At 39.4% G+C, this 20,676-nt stretch overlaps 1 long non-coding RNA gene across 1 annotated transcript; it reads right to left on the reverse strand.

Moving 5' to 3' along the window:
- Positions 1-607: 607 nt before the first annotated feature.
- On the reverse strand, positions 608-15,922 carry LOC130171154 (uncharacterized). Its single transcript, XR_008828089.1, has 3 exons — positions 15,854-15,922; positions 14,717-14,837; positions 608-862 (listed from the first exon to the last, which is right to left on the reverse strand). It is a non-coding gene; the product is annotated as an uncharacterized LOC130171154 (long non-coding RNA).
- Between the last annotated feature and the right edge of the window lie 4,754 nt (positions 15,923-20,676).

Here is a 20,676-nt window from a genome sequence, read left to right on the forward strand (position 1 = left end):
ACAAGTAAGACGACAGATTCGACTGGCAGTGGTCTGCAAAATGAGAGCAAAAACAAGAACAGTGGGTAAAAGCAGAAAGTTTAAGCTTTAAATACATCATAAGTTCAGCCACAGACAGTGCTGTGAAATGTCTCTCAGCGTTGAAACACTAGGTTTAAGAAAAAGCTGAACCAGTTTCTGGGCCTTAAAATGACATGATGTTTTTCTCCACGAGTTGTGAAATTACACAACAACAAACGCTTTGTTCTCTCCTCTTTCAATTATCTAAGACAGATGAAGCTGAATAATTAAGTGTTTTGACTGATGGGTGAGTAAACACCGTTCTGATGTGAAGCAGAATTTATTTTATGTACAGGTTAGTCATATGACAGCCCCCTACACAACTGTTACATGAGAGACTGTAGGGGACACGATTATCTCTGTCATGTCATTAACTGAAACTGCTGGCTGCCACTTTTGATCCACACCAGGATAACAGACTCGTAACTACTGTGCATGTGGTGTGTGCACAGATGCATCGCCCAGTCGCTTTGTAGATCATTTCAAAAAACATACAGTGCTGTGCAAAGGTTTTAGCGACTAAAAGTAAAGTGAGGAAGCTTTCAGAAAGGATGTCATGAATAGTTTTTATTTACCAAATAACTTCATACAAAAGTGCAGTAAACAGAAAAAAACTTAAATACCCAATATTTGCCTTTCAGACAGCTCCAGTTCTCAGTGTCTTCTGTCTCTTCATGTGATCCCAGATTGTCTCCATGATGTTGAGATCAGGGCTCTGTGGGGGCCACACCATCTGCTGTAGGACTCCCCGTTCTTCTTGTCTCTGCAGATAGTTCCTCATGAGTCTGTATGTATAAAATGCCTAAAAAAAAAAAAAAAAAAAAGTCTTGCATACGTAAAAACTAATGATCTACTGTGAAACATGACTCTCCCGAGAGGTGTGAACTGCAGGGTCACGACATAAATGAGCTGCAGACAGTAGTTTCAGTTGATGATATGACAACATCAGTGAGCGATCTGATTTATTAGCTGAATCTGCTGCTCCCCTCGGCTTCACAGAGCCTTATCTGTCCAGACTGCTTTACTGTTCCTGTTCACACTCATCTCTCTCATAGCGTCATTTTCGGCTGCAACAGGCAGATGATTTCAGACAAACAGCTGTAGAAAGAGCAACTGTACACCACCTGCTCAGCAGCAAACAGGCAGCAGGCAAACACGGTCAGAGAGCAGCCGGTGAACATAGTTGAACCTTTAGCAGCTACAGTGCCAGATATTTCCCTCAGGAGCTGGTGGAGACCAAAAACAGAGCTAAAAGAGAGGGAATACTGGACTCATGTTTGCTAGGTGGCCAGAAACACGGCTCCAAGTGAATGAAAATACTGCTCCTTAACTGCTGGATGTGCAAATGAGAAAGTGTTTGCTGACAAGTTCACATATCAATGTAAAAGGAGCTAATATGTCAATGCTATTGTCATTACTTATTTCAGCTGTCGCATCAAAAAAGAGAAGACTGCATGTTTCAAAAGAGTCTTTCTTAATCCTCCTTTCCACAACAGATCCACACTGACACCCTCTACCAATATTATATAAAATACTATAGGACACTATGTAAAACCCATAGAAAACATAACTCTGGGGCATATGTTAGTTTTGTTTTCCGCAAAGCTACTCAGCTGTCAAACATCTAATGCAGATCTGCTGTGAGCTAAGTGGGCGCTTCAAGCTGTAAAATGTCAGAAACAATCATCAAAAGCATAAAATAATGGTGTTTAGGACATAAGTGACAGTCTGATAATAACTGCACCTCAGTACAGAGAGTCCCGGGCGTCCTGCACGTGCTTCTCTGTGACAGCATCTGCCATCCACATGTAATGCAGACAATGCAATGTGTTCACGTGTCAGAGCCAGGTCTGAGAGACCATAAACCAGCCCGTAACGGTCCGAGGCCACGGGGCTGTTCCCCAGTTGCTAGTCAAGCCGTGGTTTTTGTCCAAATCGACCAACAATTAGAGGATTCAAACTCACAAGCAAGAAAAGAAAGATGAATTTTCATCAGCCCTAAATAAATGTCAAAAGAAAAAACAAAACTGTAGTCAGAAAGGTGTTTAACTTCACCCCCCCCCCCCCCCCCCCCCCCCATCAGACAGGAGGGAGGTCGGTGGAAAAAGTTAACTGTGAAAATCTGCCCACATCACCTCTTCAACAACACGTATTAGCTGTGAGAGCAGGAACTGCAGCCCTCTGATTCTGCCCTCAGAAATAATGGCTCAGCACTGTCAGGATTTCATGTCATTATATCAGCTGTAATGATGGATGGAAATGGAGTTTTGCTAAGCTTTATTGAATGTGGTAAAATTGTGCCTTAATTAAAAATAACTTAAGTGGTACAGAATATATTAAATCTTTTTCCCCCACTGTGTATTAACAAATGGGAAGGACAGATAAGATAAATAAGAAATATAGATTGAAAGTTCCTCACATTTATAACAATCACAGCAATATCTGGTTGCATACTCAATTTCTATGCTATACCATGCATACTGTAAATGCAACATGTGTAAAGATGTTTTGAGGATGCGTTTCCTTGGTAACAGAGTCAAGTGCTGACAGTAACGCTCTGCCTCCTCTGTGCATTTAGTATCAAGTGTTTCAGCTTTTCCAAACTGTTTACGTATACAGGAGCTTGTTTTTTAAAAAGTCAAAAAAGAAAAAAAGGAAAAAAGGGACACTCATCTGCTTCCTCCTCGCTCTCTGCTCTTTAATCCCACTGAGCTGCTTTTCCATCATCTTATGTTTTTGTTTTGGGATTTCATCTGTCTCGCTTCCGGCCATTTCCCCCCCCCCTTTCCCAAGCAAGGTGAGAGTTAGTTAAAGAGCCCCCCCACCTCCCTCTCCTCTCCGTAACCATCTCCACCTCTGACAGATGAGGAGGTGGAGGTTTAGAATGGCCAGGGGCCAGAGTTTCTCCTGGATCCATCAGTGGTGGTGGTGGGCTGCCACACAGCTACAAATTTACCAGCAGAGAGGAAAAGCATAGTTTTCTGTGACTCAGAGCTCACAAAAAAAATATAGAAAATGCAGAACTGTAGCTGCATTTAATAATAAAATCTTAATCTTTTCTATTTCAGCTTTCAAATGAATAATTACAGCATGCTCTACTTAAAATAAAAATACACCGATAGCAGTAAAATGCATATAATAAAATTATTATTGATTAAAATGTCAAGCAAATTAGATCTTCTTCCTGTTGGTGAGCAATAAGGGAAGGGTTTTGTCTGAAAATATGGTTTCATATCGATCCAAGTGATTTGTTTGTTGATCCCAGCAAAACTGCAGGACTGATTTTGTTCCCCTTCTAATCATCACAACTGCTCTTTGCTGGACAAGTATTATAGGAAATGTATTATAATCGTCATCTGGTTTAATAGGTAAAGGGCTTTCATTTGTGTCTGTTGGGTAAAAGCAGCACTGTGTCAGAAATTATTTTCAGATAATGTCAGGCACATTAATCTTTCTCCCCTTTGGAGGTTTTTTATACCGAGTGAAATAACAAGCAAAACTTGAGTTAATGTACCACTAATTTGACACAGATTCTTGTTGCATCTAAAACATGATTAAAAAAGGAGCTATTTATAAGTTTTACTATTGCTATATAACCAATGTTGCACTAACAGCTGTTTATACTGACCAGTCTTCCTGAGAGCTTCAGCCACTGTTGCGTTTACAATACAAGAGGTTATAATACGTCCTCTGAGCAGCTACTTCTTCATGACAGACCGGACACTACAGTGACTCAGTAACAGAAATTGATGCGATGGGGCTAGCTGGTTAGCATGCTAACTTCAGTAGAAGAAAAGAAGTGAAAAGCAAAACAAGAGGATTGCTTTCCTTCACTGGAGACAGCTCTTGGAGGAGGAATGAAGTTTGGTGCTGAATTAACATTTCTTCTAGACTGGTGAGTAAACAGCTGTTAATGCTAACACTGGCTATGTAGCAATAGCAAAACTTACAAATAGCTACTTTACTTTACTTTATGTTCAGACAACTCAAAGCCCTTGTTCAAGCCCTGATCATACCAGAGAGAGACACAAGTGTATTATCAAGCGTGGCAGGTACATATTGTTCTGCTAATGAAAAAACAAACAAAAACATGCTAGCAACTGTCAGTCACAATAGAATAAATAGTAATGGAATGATAAATTTACTGCACTTATTGTCAAGTATCAAGGGAAGCAGGGCCCAAGATGCAGAAGACCAGAAAGGGGTAGGTGAGAAAATGATAACAAAAAAAAAAAATTATATTTACAAAACCAAAAATCCTAAAAACTCAGGCAAGAACAAAAACCAGAACTCAGGAGACATTGGAGCATGACAAATGGGAAACACAAAGGCAAAACATAAATAGTCCACAAGAAAACACTGGATGACAACTGGAGAACACTGGAGCGAAACAGACGAACTGACAAAGACAAAGCACAGAGACGGAATAGACTCGAGACTCAAGGGTGATTAGTGAGCACAGGTGAAACACATTCGGGCGGGGCAGACAATCACTACACCACAGGAAGTAAAATAACCATGAGAAACACAAGGTAAATAGTTTCAAAATAAAGCAGGAGATAACCCTAAAGTTCAAGTCAAACAGTCCAAACATAAGGTCCAAAAGGTGTTCAACCATGACACTTATATATAGTTAGAGCTTTTCAAGTCTAGTCGACCACTCAAAGCCACATTCACACACAGCACTTATTCTATACGTTCAGTGCTTTTCTATCACATGCTCACACACTGACGATACACCAGGGGCAAGCTGGGGGTTCAGTATCTTGCCCAAGGACTCTTCAACATGCGGACTGGAGGTGTCAGGGATCAAACCACCAACCCTCTGATTAGCGGACGACCCGCTCTACCTCCTGAGCGACACCTGCACTGTTTTGTTTGAGGAGTAACTGTGCTAATAACTTAAACTCCAGCCTGAAAGCAGAGCCTCTCAACAGTAAGTCAAGAGTTCCACGTATTACGTCTAGACGGTGGTTCAATAACTGACGATTGTTGTTTATTCAGTGTGTCCGTTTTAGCGGCCTTTAATGAACAACATTTCCCATGAGCTCTACACCTTCGTCACAGCTCCACAGAAGAGAAAAGTCCTTGAGTGAGTTTTTAGCCAGCAGACATTACAACTGGCAAGTTGAAAAAATGGCTTCAGAGGAGTGTTGATGAATTTGATGGACATAATCGACACATTACAATGAGTATCCACATTGGTAAATTTTCTTAGGAGTTGTGGTTTTTTTCTGTGGTCACAAAGTAACTGTAGTTTAATTTTGTTAAGTTTCATTTCTTATAGCAGCTGCTGTAGTGGATGTTGATTTGTCTTAGACCATTTAAACAGGAGGCATTCAGACGCAGTACTGAGTGTAGATCATGCAGCTGCTGTACACAGCTGTATTGATTAAAATAAAATCTGCCCAGACCAGATAAACATGTTGACAGTGAACATAATCCAGACTGCAATTGTGTTTCCTCTCAACACATATTTAAAAAAAAAAAAAGCCTCTTTACTCATATGTGAAAGCAAGAAGGAGACAGAGCTGAAAATAATTATTTTAAAAGTTCCTCTTCAGACATGTTTTAAACTATGTAAAAATACTCTGCTATGATTAATATTCTACATGTTTTTTCCACATAAAACATGAAAAAATTAATGAAAAACTGGAAGTACATCCTACTCTTACTTCCTCATTGAGAAATTCTGGATCGGACATTGTGCCCCACCCACCACCTGCTTGCTCAAGAGCAGAGTGTATCAAGATGGTTAGAGGAAACACAATTGCAGTTTGGATTATGTTCACTGTCAACATGTTAATCTGGTCCAGGCAGATTTTATTTTAATCAATACAGCTGTGTACAGCAGCTGCATGATCTACACTCAGTACTGCGTCTGAATGCCTCTTGTTTAAATGGTCTAAGACAAATCAACATCCACTACAGCAGCTGCTATAAGAAATGAAACTTAACCACGTTTGAGCCTCAGTCAGACCCAGACACAGTGTGTCTCTGTACTGACAAGGTTTCAGGTTAATTTTGCCCCCCCCCCCCTCACAAGTTGACAGGATTGGTATGAAACATATGACGTATGAAACCCTGGCTGCCTGAATCTGTCATAGGTTCACTGCAGTCATGGTGTTGTCTTGTATTGTAAAAGATGATCAACACATGGACACATTATCAAGGTTGAAAACTTAAGTCTGAAATTTCCACAATGCACATGATTTGTTTTAACTCTATATCTAATGTGACATTGATTATTTGGCTGTAGCGACTTGTTAAAGTATTTTTTTTTTTTTTTTACAGCAGTTGAAAAGCCCTCAGGATGTATTTTGTGTTGCTTTCGCTTTATTAAATATCATACTGCATTCACTGGTCTCTCTGACCTACTTTCTCCTTGACAGAGCTTCTTTCCTTTCCATTTTGTTGCTTTATGAGCAGCTGTCAGAAGTTACTGTGCAAGGAATGGTCTAGTACTCGCTGTGCTGTGCTCTAATTATAGACTGCATTTTGTTTTACATTAATTTGATTTTGGTATTAATGTAGGATCCAAGAGGAGAGTGTGCTGTAGGCGGTGCAGATGCAGATGCTACATAAAAGATAATGACAGTGGGTGTTTTCTGTCACTCATTCACCAGAAGTGTCCTAAATCGTCCTGATAGAAGCTGGATACCGAGGATGCAGATTGTATGTCAATGTTTTAACACTGGCAGCATTTGAGTGAAGCTTTTCTGCTGAATTGTTTGAGATACGTGAGAAACTAGATTCAGAAAACTGATGCTTCAGTGCAAGAGACTGCGTGACAGATAAGAGACTGCAAAAACGGAAAGCCTGCCACGCACCATGCTTTGTGGTGCAAAAAGAATGTGCATGAGTGAATGTGTGTGTCTGCTGTTGTCCGCCTGTTGATGAGTCCATTCATCAGTTTTCTGACTTGTCAAGGAACGTCAGAGAACACTTTTATACTTTTACATCAAAATAGGAGCTATTCCGTCTCAATGTGCACGAACAGTTGTGTTGAGTGCAGTTTGTTCTGGAGTGAAGTTACTATCAGGAGGGTTAGAGGCGCTGGTGCTGATTTGACAAACTGTTTTGTTGCCATTTTGTGCTGAAGGAAACAGTTCACTGATCACGGCTGGGCAATTCACGGAAAAAGTATCAAAGCCAACATTTACATTTACTGACTTAATCTGGATTATGTCGGTTAATTCGGTAAATACTAGAGTACCAATGTGTACATTCCTGAACTGTCCCCTGGTCCTTTTGTTATGAATAGGAGGAGACCTCAGGACGGGTCGTACTGGAACCCGGGCTGCTGCAGGTAGGACTAAGCCTTTGTGACTTGTGGTCTACCAGGTGAGCAGCCAGGGGTTTTTAAAGTAAAACTGCTTTATGGGCGTTTCTACTGGCTTTAATCCCCCTTCATTTGTAATGGAGAGGAGGACACCTCTGTGGATAATTCGGCTGTTTGTAAAAACCTCCTGAACATCTGGTTCATAAGTTATCTGAGAAACAATCAGCAGTCTCAGCTCCCAGCTCTTCCCTGACATCTCTGTCCTCCCTACAGCGTCAGTCAAACACTGACTTTAAATGTGAAACTGCTATATTCGGTGTTTTTGAAAGTTATAAATCACCAGCTCTGTTTGATTTGCTGAACCACTGACACTGAAGGAATCCAAACTGGGAGATCCCATGCTATTTCATGTCGTGTTTTGTTATCGTTTTGATTGAAGAGCCTGAGCGGCGGAACTTACATACTGTGCATTTAATTTGAAGTCATATCGGCCAGTCCTGTGATACAAAGGTGAGTAACTATTACTTTCTTCAATGAGTTGGCCGGTATATATCATTTGGAAAGCCACACCGTACTGTTTTGGAGCATCTACCCTCATAGGTGGGGCAACAAGCTGTAATGTACTATGGTTTTATGATGGTAATTGATGGAATTTACTGTCAACAGTCAATTAATAATCCTAGAAAACTTGAATCTTATATTCAGGCTTGTAAAGTTCAGTCCAACTGTGTCAGTAAATTTCTAGGCTGCCGTTTGTGTTACTGGTGTTAGACTGGCTCTCAGTGGAGCACATACCCCCACCAAGGCCAAACATGACCTTCAGCCAGATCAACATTATCAGCTACTCAGGTTATAAATTAATGATAATGATACCATTTATTATATAGCACTTGCCAAGCAAAACCAATACAGGGCCTTCAAAAAGAAATAAAAGAAATATTGGAAGAATAAAAATATAATGACAATAATAAAACAAGGCAAGAAATTAAAACTAAAACACAGATGTTAGAAGAGACAGTAGTAAAGCATTGACATTAAAAGATCTACAGTGAAATCAGACTTCCACAGAGAGGAACATGTTAGTGTCTCTGCTAAAGCAGCGAGATCATCACCGAAAAAATGTGCTGGAGAAAGAGTGAGCACTGTTTATGTTAAATCGTTGTGTGTTCAATAAAGACACAAAAGACTATAACTGTCAGTGTGTTATTAATCTTAAGCATTTTGTGTTTTAATTCACTCGTTTATGTGTTGAGGTTGGTCTTATGACGCATCAACAGCAAAAAACCTTATGGGAACAGACTTTTGCAAATCACATTTACATTGTATTCATTCATTGTGGTTCGAAATCCAATTCATATAATTTCATATCATATTTCTTGAGGAGATCCCGGTCTCAAATCATATTTCAAACTCTCCTCTAGAGAGAAAGACAACACATCTCATCCAGCCAACAGCTTTGATTTTAAACCCAAAATTAAAAAAATGTAAAACACATTTAGGTCATATAGACACTGATAACGCTGCAAACTCTTTAGGTATATAAACAACACTTGAATGCACCTGAATCCGACCTGACTAATGAAAATGAATAGATTGGATTTCAGAAACTAATTTGTCTGCGTGTCTGAGTCGAGGACATAAACAAAGGAGCCAACAGAGAGTTGAGCTGGCAGGGAAACAGAGAACAAATAATAGACCAGAAAAGGTGGAAAAACAGCAGATCAGCGGATGAGGAGGGGAAGATAGAGCATTATGAAAGAGGAGGTTAGATAATGTAATGTGAGAGATAGATATGGGAGGAGAGGACAAAGAGATAAAACAGGACAGAAACACGAGGCAGATTTAATGCATCTCATCATCTCCTCATCATAATATCTGAGTTTCCCCTCCTCCCATAAGCCTTTGTGTTTGGATTTCCCCCCACAGGTCACAATTTTATCTTGTTTTAACATAAGAAAGTTTGAAAAACTGAATTTGAGACTAAATTAGGTTTTAAGTGGGAATTTTGTTGGGTGTTATCACCAAACATTCAGGAGACAAGACTCATTATCTGCTTATAATTGCCGCTGCTGCTGCTGAGGATGAGTGTGTGAGTGTAACAGACATTTCCAATTTAAATGAGTTATTAAAAAAACACAGATTTACAAATTCAATAGTGCCACAGAAATATTACCACATTTAGGCAAATTACCTCAATGAGAGAAAAATAAGCAGTTTTTATGGCTGCACTTTTTTATTTATTTTTTTAAATGATAATTTAACACCTCGTAATGAAATGACAATGATGTGACACTGATGGTGACATATTGTAAACTTGACCTCATCAGTGCTGTCAGTGCAACCTTAGCAAATTAAAAACTTTCATTCTTTCAATTAAAATATGTTTTTTTATTACAGTTACATTTCTTTTTCTTGTTAAACAAGTTGTTTGCATACAAATTGAGTAAAGACAGGATAAGCTTTGTTTTTGTGGAAACAGGGCTGTAGTCAAAACCACTTAAGTTGAGTGAGGCTACGTGCACACTACTACATTTCAGATTTAACTTTTGCTACGTTTACTCCTGACGTCCACACTACTCTAGAGTTTTCAAACCCCTAAAACTGAGACTTTTTCAGAACCTTGCTGTCCCTGTTTTACTTGCCGTAGACACCGACGTTCGCTCACAGATTGGGGTCTTAGTCTTGACTACCAGTGGTGAAGGTAGCATGGATAACAAATTACAAGCCTTGCTGATGTTGTTGTCGTTTTTGCTCGCAGCTGTTGTGCAGTTAAATTCTACATTTTAACGCTACAACTGTCTTTGCTGTTCCTTTTTCATATTTTCTGCAACTAATCAACTGCAGAGAAGACAATCTGCTTTCTGTTTGCGGAAACTAGCAATTATTTTCATTATCAGCAAGGCAGACAGTTATTTTCTTTAATAATTGATTGTTCAGTAAATAAAATGTCAATCATCGTGCCCTGAGGCTCCGGTCAACATATTCTGTAGAATTGTTGTGTTTGACCAGCTGTCAAAAACACAAAGATACCAATTTTACCGTCACAGAAAAACAGGAAAATGGTTAATAACAACATTTGAGGCTGGGACAAGTGAATTTATTTTACTTTAAAATCAACTAATGGATTAATCAACAAATCATTTCAGCTCCAGAGTACTGGTTGGTTTTGTGAGTGCCTGGGGAGATAATGAAACCTTATAGACTCCCATGTTTAAATGTCCAGCTTTACAGCAGAAATTAACATGTTTACAGCCTAGTACAAAAATGGTTTGAGCTAATTTCCCCTTTTATGACAACTGTGCAGGGGGGAATTTTTATATAACTAACCTGTTTAAGGATTAAAGTTATGTATAATTGAGGACTCAGCTAAGTCTCAGCTCCATACACACCCCACTGGGAGTTAGGGGCGGAGTGAGGTACTGCCAAGATGGCAATGGCAGAGCAGCTCACTGAGCTTCAAAACTGCTCTACAGAAACCTGCGAGTGAAATCACAGAGGCTTGATCCATCTTTATCGACAGTCTGTGGTTCTGACCAGATGGAAGCTACATATATTCTGATTTGTATTAATAGGTGGAGGCTCATCCATGTGCTGTAAACTACGAGCTACAGTTTTGATTCATTCATTCCTACAGTTGCTGCTAATTTGAAAAATAACTTTGCAAATCTGCACGACGCATTGTATATATATTCTAAACGTGTCATTAAAGCAGCACATATTGAGGATGAGCTGTGGTGGAGGTATATGCTCTGTTCTAGTTGCAGAATGTTTATATCCACACTGCAAAGACAAGTTCTTCACATTTTTATTTAATCTAAATCCACCCAGGAAGGATTTGCTTTATTTTCTATGTTCTTTCAAGTTGAGTTACTGTAAAAAAGAAAAAGAAAAAAAATCGTTCAACATGTTGTTCGAAGGTATTCAAGGTAACGATGAGGCCAAACACTTGAAGTTTTCTGCTTCCCCCACAAACTGCGTTTACAGTGTGGAATGAGCTGAGTGTCGCTTCAGTTTACACAAAGCCTCCGCCACGAAAACTGGGACAATGATTTCTTTGATAATCTGGGTTATATGAATTTCAAAGTGATTGGCTTCTTACTCCTCAATTTAGTCAGGAGCTGCCACCTGTCAGCATCTAACACTATGGGAAAATGCTCCGTGTCCTTGAGACAAAGTCAAATTATTGGCTGTGTATTGTGATAAATTTGCATTGGGGAAACTTGAATATAAACAACCTCCTCCTATTCACTCACCAAATGAGTAATACGTGATTAAAGACTCAGTTTTACTCCCTCTCACTCCCGCTTTTCTTCAAAGATAAATAAACATGGAAGGAGAAAGGGAAGAGAGAGCAGGAATAAGAAAAAGATTTATCTCTTCTTTCCTACCTGTCAAAACTCAAGACTCCAAACATCTGACACAAATAGCAACAGTGAATTTCTAACCTTTGTCAACTCAAGTGTGTAAAACAAGCCCAAACCACTCGGGATCTGATTTCAGTTACCTACTCAGACTTCAATGATCATATAAATCATAAACAAGGTTTTCTGTCAAATACATCAAGATAAAAAACTAGAAAATGTGAGGGCTTAGTTTTGTTTGCACAGAGAAGTCTTAGAAGTGAAAGATTAGTTTATTAAGTCTATGGTCAGATGAGGGGGTGAGAGGGGCGCTGGTGATGGCAGGGGACAGAGAGAAGGAGGAGTGGATGGTGGGTGTGGTGGTGGTGCAGGAGTGGAGAGTGTGCAGAGGAAGTGTGGAGGGATAACTGGTGAGGAGAGCTGGGGTTCTTGAACTGCACATTGATAAGGTTTTTAAAACGAACAGACCTGCTGGATAATCCAATAAAAACACTGAATAAAACAGCTTCACATTAGAAATCAGTGCCGACACAGGAAGTCTCAGAGGGGCTGGAGCCTGAGCTGCAGCTCATGTTTGCTCAGCTTGTTTCTCTGATAACTGATCGACACACCCGATCCTTAAAATATATAGTTAAAAACAACCAAGCTCTAAAAAACGTATCATGAAAATGTGGCTTAAAACTGGGTAAAAAGTCAATTTTGAATTTTGGAAAATTTACATATTATAAAGTTATTGATAAAAACAGGAAATGGCGATGCGCTGCACACAGAGGCAATTCTCCAAATTTTTATGTTGGTTGAATGTTGTCATGTGATATTGCAGCTTTAAGATCAAAAGTTTTCTTATGCGAGATTGAGAATGACATTTTTTGCACAAAAATACTGTTCAGCATGTGACTCTACAGTTTTCATCATGTTCCCTGCTTGTATATAGCACACCATGTATGATGAATAACCATAGCCTATTGTAAGTGTACTGAAATGAATACTTTTCTGTAAGGTGGAAAATCCGTCAGAAAACCTTGTGCATTCCGTAGAAAACAGTCGGTGAAACCAGTGTGGCCCTGGAACCTCCAATTTCTATTCAAGCTACATATGTTAACACAGAAAGTTATGTAATTATGTTATGTAAATGAATTTAGCTGACTGACATAAAACTGATGGCTGAAGCACCATCAAAGTGGAGAAAGCACTTTGCACAGATGCTGCACATCTCTATAACAACCAGAGCACAGAGTTATTGTAGAAGACACGGGCAAAGAGTCACGTGTTGCATATTTTTGACGTCGTCAATTTTCACAGGGAAAATGTATGTTTTATTCTACTGTACTGCTGAATATTAGATTTTGCACATACTTAAAACACATACACACACACACACACACACACACACACACACACACACACACACACACACACACACAAACAGGTTAGATGATAAAATGTCAAATCATCCAACTAAAACAATCTGTCACTTGCTGTGACAAGATGCGATTGGAAAATCCACAAAACAAAGAAGAAGTTGTGTTCAGATTAATGGCCTGTCACCGGGTGGTGGCACTCAACACTTGACATGAGCGGTTGCCAACTTTCCCTGAAGATGAGTTATACTCTAGCCGAGTTTTAACAAGTACCTGCCTAAAGTACCTACAGAGGACTGAAGTCTTTTGGACAAATAAATGTTCAATCACAACCTGAGGAGGTGATACTCCCAACACTCACCTGCGGTCATGAGCTCTGAGGTGCAGACAGAAACCTGAAATAACCTGCAATAGTTTCTTTGCAGATTATCAATTAATAACCTACTAACAAGTGCTTATTTAAAACAGCAATATTATAATTCATTTGGAGTAGATTTTCTTTCCACCTGATAAATCTGTCAGGCATTCCCTCTCTTTTAGCTCTGTGGTTGTTCTCCACCAGCTCCTGAGGGAAACATCTGTTTCTTTAGCTGCTAAATGCTGCACCATGTTCACCTGCTGCTCTCTGAATGTGTCTGTCTGATATTCGCTGCTGAGCAGGTAGATGACAGTGGGGTTATAGAGCTTTTTCTGGCACCGCCTCAGGAAGTGGAGCGGGTCGTCCACTAATCAAAAAGGTCAGTGGTTCGATTCCCAGCTCCTCCAGTCCGTGTGTCAAAGTGGCCATGGGCAAGATACTGAACCCGAAATGACCCCTGATGGCTATTCCATCAGTGTACGAGTGTGATGTATGAATGTGTGTGTGAATGGGTGAATGTGCTTTGAGTTTAAAACAGCTTCATGTGAGAGCATGTGGAGTCAACCTGTCATCCAGACAGATAAACAATAATGAACATAAAGCAGAGGGGAACTGCAGATTCAGGTGATAATTCTCTTCACTACAATCGATCACATTTTTCCCACACCAATCTGTCTGTGGGATGGATTGGTACCACTGTCATATCTGTTTGGTAAATATAAAGTGACAGCGACAGGACATGGTTAGATTGGCTTAATTCAAAAACTCTCATAGAAAGGTAAAAAAAATATATTGTTTGTTTAATCTGAAAAAAAAAAAACCAACGAAAATAAAAAAGTTTCTGATTTCCAAGGGGGTTATGTGCCAGATGATTTCCTGTTATTGTGCCCGATGAAGGCAGAGTTATATTGTATATTTATTTGGCAATTTTCACTCTGAATAAACATAACTATTATTCATGCAAAGTTTATTATTGCCTGGAAGCACAGCTTTAACTTTAAATGTACTTGCTTTCCAATTGAGCCCCCCTTTTCTCTCAGTGTGTTCCCCACTCTGCCCCTTCCCCGGAGGCAACCTTTTCCAGCCAAACTGAGCTTTGTAAAAAAGGATTTCTAGACTCTGGAAGCAGCTCAGAGTGTCACTGTTGTGGCTTCATGTTGAAAGGAACCAGCTGCAGGTGATTTGAGCATCTTATGAGGATGTGCCTTTTGGATGCTTCCCTGTGGAGGTATTCCAGGCATGTCTAACTGGGAAGAGAGAAATAAATAAAAAATAAAAATACTGGAGGGATTACTTATCTCGTGTGGCCTGGAAACACCTCAGATCCCCAGGAAGAGCTGGAGGATTCAGCTGGGGAAGAAGAGCATCTGGGCCACTTAGCTTTGCCTGCTGCCACCGCGACTTGGAGCCAGATACTGGTTGGAATAAACCCGGAGAGAAGGATGAGACAGATCAAAACTGTGTCAGTGTCACGAACATTACACAGTGTTTCAGTTAGAAAAGAGACACAAAAAAATCACCTGGACAAATATTTAAGGTCCTGAGATTTAAAACATTCATAACCTGGAGCCAGGGGGTAATATGGGAACTCAGTGGAGTCTTAGTTATCATGGAGCAGAACTAAACTTAGTGTCAATGCATTTCAGTTTCCTGGTGTAACCCTCTCTACCTGTTCTTTAAGGATAGTATAAACTATCCAAGTAGAACAGTGGTTCAACCTAGAATCTAGATTTGATGAGGAGATTGGCTCTAAGTTACTTGTCTAAACTATAAAGTAGAAATACTACAACTGACTGGCTCTGGTTAAGGTAAGTGTATTATATTCAATTGGTCACTTTGAAAATCACAAAAATACACTCTCTTAGTTCAGATAAAAAATATATTCGAAGGAAATTAAATGTGTTACCAGTAATTGTATTACCAGCAACCAGATTAGCTGCCAATAAGCATAAAAAATGACAGTCTAATTCTGCAATCACACTAAGAGTATATACCACAACCCTTGTACACATTAAATGCTTCTTTTTTAACCTTGTTGACCCAAAACAGGCAAAACAGGTAAGTTGCACCCCCCCCCCAACAAAACAACACACAAAACAAAACAGTAACCCTTACACAGTACATTAACTCAACATAAACACATGAAAGAAACTAAACAAACATATTTACTCAAACACGCTTTTAGCAGACTTAGCTTACATAAAGCTTAGCAACGTGAAAGGTTAAGCTAGCCGCAATGCTTATCTCCACACCTGCACTCCTAATGGTAATTAAGCATACACCCACAATTTACCTGAATAATGTCTGAACAGGAGTCAGAAAACACACAAAACAATTATCACACACTCATGACAAAGTCTCTGCATGCATCATTTGCTAATGCAGTTAGCATGCTAAAGTAGCAGACCATGCGTGACTAATGCTAACTCACCTGGATACCAAATGTTGGCAGTTCTGCGCATCGATAGGGGAAGTCACGGCTCCTTCATCAACTTGCAACTTATTGCCATCGAGCTCTGACTTTGGCTAAATCGATCAGTTAGCTCCTTATCTCTAGCAGGACTGCATCGCATCTAGGGAAGAAAACAAAAATAGGTGTTTTTAAAGTAAGAGTCCCACTCTGAGAACTTTTTGCGCGCTGAGCAGAGCGCTACAACCCATCATTTAAAGGGACAGTAGCATAATAGTAATCTGGGGCTAAACTACCCTGGTCACATTGGCACATATTATTTATATATTATTTTTATATACAGTCTATGATTGGCACACATGATACCATACTAGTTAAGCTCTTTGCTGACAGCTGAAAAGAACCTATTTTCACACAAACCGGGAAACAATCAGGGAGGTTGAGATTTCAGAAACACTATTAGAAATTATGTATTTGAAAGTGAAGAAGAAATATTTAAGATTCTGTGCTATTTCTAGGTTTTGATCTACTCACCAGAGGCTCGTTCTCCTGTTGTAAATAAGCCTATCACTCAAGTTCCCAGCCGACCATTGCTCACTAAAAAGCAGTGTGATAGTGAGAAAAAAAAGGGATCAGAAGTAAGTGAAAGTGTCAGAAGTCAAATTGTTGTTCTGAGCAGAAAAAGGAACTTTTTCAGCCTTAAATCATTGCCATAGACTAAAGGTTTTTAAGGGGGCAGTAGCTTGAACGATAATTGATTATCAAAATAACTAACGACTAAAATTGACTAATCACATCAACTTTAAATATATTATTCTGAAAATGGCTCGTTCTTTTCATGCCCTCATTTCAAAAGAGATAATTTGTTAAACTTCAATCAGTAAGCTACAAAATGAAGCTGCCTGGATTTTAACAGATGCCAAAAGACAACAGCACATCACACCTGTTCTTGCATATTTGCAGTTATCTTTAAAAAATTACCTAACACTTTTAAAGCCATGTCTCATGCCTGTTTAGTCTTTAAAATGCTTCTTATAAAACATGTTTTACAGACTGGCCATGTGATCCTTTACTATATGATTCTAAATTTGTTTTTGTTTTCCTTTGTGTCTCTATTTTTTGTTCTATGCTGTGTTGTGTTTTCGCTTATATTCTTCGACCTCTCCGCAATGTTTTATTTATTTACTTTTCATTATTGGAAATCATTTATTGTCTATTTTTATTCTGGTTCTAAACCCTGTTTCACTTACTTCTTCCACTGTCTTTGTCTTTATGGATATTATAACTGAGTCTGTTTTTGAGACACAATGATGCTGGAAAGAGGTTATTTTTTGAAGGTTTAGACTCAACACTCAGGTCTAAGGTGCAGAATCTGACTCTTATAAAAATGGACAGTTAACAGTCAGTTAACCTAAAACATATTGGAGTCATAAGTCCTTCAACAAAATGTGCATGAACACGTCAAGTCTCTCCTTCCTGAGCCAAGAACCAACAAACAGAAACATGGAAGCTTTTCATTCCTCGTGTCCCAAAGGTGATTCTCCACTTTCGGTGCGGGTTGAGAATCAGCTGTCGAGCTCAGCAGGCTGTAATGACATCTGAGTTTAACTGTCAGAGGAAATCTCACAAATGTCACCAGTAGCAGTGTACTCATCTGAAACGTGAAATGAAATTGCGGCTCCTGCCTAAAACAAGTGTCTGACGTACGGGATACCAGAAAGGTCAAACGACAGTTGATTGATGGCGCTGTAAAGCGTGTCACTTTTCAAAATGTTCCTCAATAAAAATTTTTTTACTTGTTTTCTTAAACTAAAACAATTAAATGTTCAAACTAATATAGATTTGTAGTATAGATTTCTGTTCAGTCTGCTCATGTTCTTCTCTTCTGGTTGGAAGTGGAAGTTGATGTGGATCTCTGATGTGAGAATTGTCCTATTTGTGCATTACGAGCAGGAACAGGTTTCACTCACCTGTATCTGCAGGACTGGACTCACTCACACAATGGCGTCTTGTGAGGGAAGAAAAGTAAGCATAATAACATCACAATACCAAAATCGCCTCTTTATCTCTTATCCCATCCAAGGTTGTGAGAAACCAGGGTGTAATATTCGATGACCAGCTATGCTTCTCATGTTGCACCTGGTCGTGCTGTACAACATCGACTCGACTACTGAAATGCTCTTCTGGGAAACTCTTACAGGTCGTCTGGTCTTTGTTCTGCGCCTAAAAGGGCAAATATAACGCCACTGCTCATTGACCTGCAGTGGTTTGGCTTCAGAGTGACTTGCTGAGAAAGCTACTGGGAAACAAAAAAATCAGCACGCAGGTTTGGGAAGTTGTCAGATAAGTCAAGCCATTTTCTACACGTAAATACATTGCTGGAGCTGCCCTCAACTTCTTTTAGGTTTTAACAGGGGAGTTGCCTGATGTGATACTAAAATGTTTTTCTATTGGTCTGTGACGGGGAAATCAAACCCTAATAAATACTGTTTTTTTTCTTCATTTTCTTAATTCTTGAACTGTCAAACTCTCAGAGCTGTTCATTTTCTTTTCTTTTATTTAATCTTGCATCAGCGCCTTTACAGCAGCATGACTACAACAAATCTGAGTCAGCTGTCAGATTGTCCACTCAGAATAAGCTATGTGAGTTGATGCTTAAGCTTTTGTAAAACAAAGTGTTTTGTTAATTATTTTCAGCAGTTTTCGGAGTCACGTTGTACTTTTTCCTCTATTCAAATATTTGCCATTTGTCTGTATCTGTCTATTGTCCAGGAATCACAAAGGCTTTCTATCCACTCAGAAAACTGCAATTAGTATTCTCTGTGCCCCCCTGCACTCCCCTGGTCTGTGCATTTACCTGTGTTTTTAAGTTGAAAACTTCAACCATCCTCCCTCTCTGCCAAACATTTTACCTCTCCTGTTATATTTTCTCCAGCAGAGATGCACTGGGACACAGAGAGAGCTGGTCTTTGTGAAGTAGGCCGACTGCTGGGAGTTGATGTTTTCTTTGCTTTTGCTCTGTGGAGCACCACAGCTCTTTTCTTCCTCTCTTTGGTTTCTTATTTGTATGCACACAAAGCCGCACATTTTCTCCTTCTGATGACTGCTTCATCTTCCCCTTTGAGCACAACTAAGAAAACAAACATCCAATATGGTTTTATACTGTCACATTCTTTTTGAGATTCTCCACCACGTTCAGTGATCAAACTGAATTTCTTGGGTTGGATGTGAAAAGAATAGCTCAGCATTGCATTTGCAGAACTTGAACTTTGCAGTAGCAACATGGCAACATCAGGTCAAGTCTGGTATTATAACAAACTAAGCAGCACTTAAGTCAGTCATTGACCTTGGCTCTGCAGCACGTAAACAGGAACATGAATGGAAAAATTACATAAGAAACCTGCATCAACCACAGCTTCAAATCAAAATATATACAGATCAATAGTTATGTAACTGTAAGCATAGTCAGCTGTGCAGAGTCCTACATGTAATATGCTACCAGGTTATATGCTACCTGTCTAAACACGTGTGCCGATTTGCTACCATGCTAAATGTTACATGCTATAGGAGGGAATTCACTTTAGTTCAGTCCACCACACTGGTCCAAACTAATATATATATCTCTGTTGCAACTGACATTTGCCCCCCCCCAAGAAATTCTTTTTTGTAACTTTGGTGTTTCCTAATTTTCGTGTCACACCACTAGCAGGCAAAGATTTGGCACAAGCACAGTTTGTCCTAACACTTTGGTTTGAGACCAAATACCTGCAGAGCTAATGACATCACCATGAAATCAGTTTCAACTGTACTTTGTATTTAGTGCTAGTGAATGTTTGCATGCTAACTCAAACTAAAAAGTTAAACTAAACTAAAATGTTTAATATGTTAAACATTATACCTGCCAAAACTCATGTTAGCATGTTAGCATGCTGAATTTAGCATTCAGCTGTACCTAAGTGCGTTTTAGGAGCGGGTAAAAGTCGAGCTAAGTGCGACCATGAAGAGGTGGACCTGTAGCTGAAGTCTGATCTGTTCAGAATTCAGGTAAAGACATAGTCTTTCCTCTGGCCTTTAATTTACTCTCACAAGTTTCGAGGATCTAGCAGAAGTGAAGTTCTTTTTAGTTTTCATCCATCTATCAATTTTATTTTCTGGTGCAAGAGAACTAAAGCCTCAGAGGGCCACTGATATAGTTCAGTCCAGTTCTTATAGATTCTGTCTCAGCCAATAAATTATTTTTATTGAAAGAACAGTTCAACTCACACGGTGCACTGTACGTTGAATCTGAAACCTACAGATTACACAAGTGAGAATTTGTTGTCATTTGATGTGAAACTGCATGTTTATAACAAATCTACAGCTACAACCAGTGCCCCTGTAACTGCATCTGAATCTCCTGCTTTCATTTCAGTTTTCTACTTATTTTGTTTTATGAACAGTAAACATCTTCTCATTTGGCTTGTAGCTGCTCATTGACACCCACACAATCAGTGACAGCTTGGTGAGCAATGTGCTGCTTCTGCTTCTGTGGATGTGTTGCTTCTGTGGGATGCAACAGTATCAACCTCTGGACAGAGTCCAGGACCTGGTCTCCATCGTTCCACCTGGCAGGAGGAGAACCATTGTGTTCCTCACTGAGCTCCGTTTTCCTCCAAACCAGTGAGCCAAACAAGTGCCAGATTTTAAACTCACAATGAATGAGTTTATTTTAGGTGCAGTGATGTGAAACTCTCACTCTACAATTTTGTTAATTTGATCATTTAAATAGTTACAGACATCCAGATTAAAATGAGTGCATGTTTATATGTCCAGTTTTCACAACTTGGATCTTATTGTCATAGGTT

This window comes from Seriola aureovittata, chromosome 1 (assembly GCF_021018895.1).
Source record: "Seriola aureovittata isolate HTS-2021-v1 ecotype China chromosome 1, ASM2101889v1, whole genome shotgun sequence".
Lineage (NCBI taxonomy): Eukaryota > Metazoa > Chordata > Actinopteri > Carangiformes > Carangidae > Seriola > Seriola aureovittata.